Here is a 3,025-nt window from a genome sequence, read left to right on the forward strand (position 1 = left end):
CATCTGAAACCCTGCTTCTGGAATCTGGAGACCCTGCACACACATGGCACATTTACATTCAGGTAACACCTACATAAATATGAAAACCACCAAATCATATTTTAAATGTGCTAAAGATGGAAAAGCTCAAGAGGAGCGAGGCTGATTTGAGAAACTCTTTCCTTGCTGTTTGTCTGGCCTTACAACCACGTGTGCTCAATTCTGGTCTCCACCCTCTCTTAGTAAGCTTTGAGGCGATAGATGGTAGGTGGAGGCTGGGAAGAGAATTCACAATCAAGTTGCTGACATTCTCCTCTCCCTTGCTTAGCAGCAGCAACCTCCTTAAAAGAACATCTGCGGTTACCATGGCAACCCAGAGCCTTTCCACCTCACATCTCCGTGTCCAGAACAAGAACCCCATCTTAGATAGTCCGCTGCTGCGTATGTGTCTCTGTGTGTGTTCCTTGGGGGATGAGAGGGATCTAATGTTAGGACATTGTGCACTCGGTGACCATTAAGAGACCAGGAAGTACCCAAAGGAAGACTTTTATTTATTTCCCATAATAGGCCATTGTTGATACTTCAGACCAGAGAACAGTATATCACAGCCTCCAGACTACGGCATGTTTTTGCACAGCCTGTGAGCAAAGAATGCTTTTCATATTTTTCGCTGTTCAAAAACTCAGAACAATGGTTTGGGATAGTGAAGACAACATACACTCAAATGTCCCTGTCCATTGCAGTGTTCTCTCAGCCCACAGTACCCCCGCTCCTTATTTATGTGTTATCTGAGGCCTCTTCTACAATCGGGACAGAGCTGGGAGTGAGATCGTATGGCCCACCAAGCCCCACGTAGTTACTTGGGCCCTTGTCAAGAAAAGCCGCCCACTTCTGCTCTTAGCATTTAACTCAATAAACTGCACTGAAAATGGACTCATGGGGGGGCTCTCCCCAGCCAAGGGTCACTGAGGATTGAGCGTGGCCTCCAAGAGGCCATGGTTAGGGTCTGGGTGCTAGCACAAGATGCTTCCGAATGCTTTCCAGATCTCCGGAGAGAGCCCTGCATGCTGTGTTATCCACAGAGTTTCTCAAAGGAGGTGATGTGGGCCTTGCCAAGGTCTAGACTGTTCTGTTCCCAGGAGACCTCAGCCCTTCAACAGAGCCCTCTGGTCTGCAGAGGCCACTCTAGTGGGTGGCAGTCCCTATGGGTGCCTGGATATGGGTGGTTCTCACATCCAGGTGCCTCCCTGTGCCAACCTGTTCCAACTGGCATTTTGCAGATAGGTACAGGTATACTCAACCTTGGTATGCTGAAGGCCCTTGGGCCACAACTCCAGCAGTCCATTGGTCGCCTGCCCTCTGTGGAAAGCCGTGTCCCTGTTCCTCCAGTGGATAGCTTTATGGCTTCCCTGCCGCCCTTTTATTGCAGTTACTGCCTGCAATCAACTCTCTCCCTCCTACACTCAGGCTGCCTCCCACAGACTTGTGTCTCCTTCCCTTTAGGAAGGCTTCTCATGGGAGCCACAGGTCAAATTCAAGCCCATCCAATGCCAATAAACTATTGAATTAGCGAATTGATGTTCAACACACTAGCAGTTGAGCTGGCCAAGTGTAGTTCAAGGTCTGACAGTCCCGGTAACACTGGGCACTGCTTCTGTCTAGGCCTGGTGAACGTTCGGTGTTTATACAATGGAGTTTGTGAACTGCTCAGGAACATTGGAGAGTCTAACAGGGCTTTTAAAATGAATACGTTGTAGAAGTTAGGTTGATAGTTGACTAGGCGGGGATTTGACATGATCCAAGGGAAGGCGCCAAAGGCAGCAATTTGCAGGAGGAAGGGGTGGTCACGTGACATGACCTTATGGAGACATGAACTCTGGTTGGGGTGCATGAGGACTCAGTAGGGTTCAGGCCTCTTACAAGGTTGTGATATATGATGCATGCATTATTTTTCTCTTTGTTGTAACAAAACGCCTGAAAAAAAAAGGAAGGAAGAGTTTATTCTGGCTCGTGGTTGAATGCTGAGGAATGCATCACAGCAGAAGAGAGCAGCTGACCTTATAATTGTGTCTTAAGTTGGGAACAGAGAAAGAGGAAGGGGCAGCTTTCAGTCCGGGACCCCAGCCCATGGCATGGTGCCACCCACACTCTAGGTGGACCGTCCTGTGTCCTAAAAGTTTGTTTCCACAGTGCTCCTCCATCCCTTCAAGTCTACAATCAATTTAACTATCACAGATGACACACGGAGTTCTGCGAGCCGCAGAAAACACATTTGGGCAAGATGAACTCTGTTTTCAAGGGTCCAAGTTTGCTTTCTGTTGCTGCGATCAATACTGTGACCAAAAGCAACTTGGGAAGGAAAGGTTTTACTTGGGTTATACCTTCAGATCACAGTCCACAGAGGAAAACCAAGGCAGAAACTAAAGAAGAAATGCCACTTACCTCCAGCTACCTTTCTTAATGCCTTCCAGGACCACCTGCCAAAGGTGGTACAGCCGTCAGTGGGCTAGCCCTTATCCATCAAGAAAATGCCCTCCCGAGACACACCGTAAACATACCTGTGAAGATAATTCCTCCATTGAGGGGCCCTCCTCCCAGATGTCTCCAGTTTGTGTCAAGCCGGCAAGAACTAGCCAGCATATCAGGGAAGGGCCGAAAGGACCATAAAGTTCACACACAGGTGAAAGACTTGAATTGAAGGGTGTGTTCTTCTAGGTCACGTGACCTGCCCTTCTGTGCCAGCTCTTGGGTTCTGCTTGGCCTATCTGTGGGCTTCAGGCTTCTGTTACACTGATTCGCTGAGCCAGACTCACTCCAGCTCGTCCCAGCAGCACCTCTATGAGGGCCAAGGCTGGGGCAGAAGGGTGTATCTGAGGGATTTGCACAGTGACAGGTGATTTGATAGGAGAGCCACCTACAAAAGCCTCTGCACCGTTTCCATGTCCTCTGAACACCTCACTTCCTGTGAAGGGAAAGTGAAGATCTCAGGGAAAGTGTTGTAGGCAAGAGCCCCGTCATCTTGGACTAGTTTTAGGACCTTTGGAAA

At 48.9% G+C, this 3,025-nt stretch overlaps 1 long non-coding RNA gene across 1 annotated transcript; it reads right to left on the reverse strand.

The window, feature by feature from the left end:
* Positions 1-1,941: 1,941 nt before the first annotated feature.
* LOC121437723 lies at positions 1,942-2,641 on the reverse strand. Its single transcript, XR_005973005.1, has 3 exons — positions 2,538-2,641; positions 2,422-2,456; positions 1,942-1,953 (listed from the first exon to the last, which is right to left on the reverse strand). It is a non-coding gene; the product is annotated as an uncharacterized LOC121437723 (long non-coding RNA).
* Positions 2,642-3,025: the final 384 nt, after the last annotated feature.

The sequence above is a fragment of the Microtus oregoni genome, unplaced genomic scaffold, assembly GCF_018167655.1.
Source record: "Microtus oregoni isolate MIOR12 unplaced genomic scaffold, Mior012 000054F_ref0000373, whole genome shotgun sequence".
Taxonomy (NCBI): domain Eukaryota; kingdom Metazoa; phylum Chordata; class Mammalia; order Rodentia; family Cricetidae; genus Microtus; species Microtus oregoni.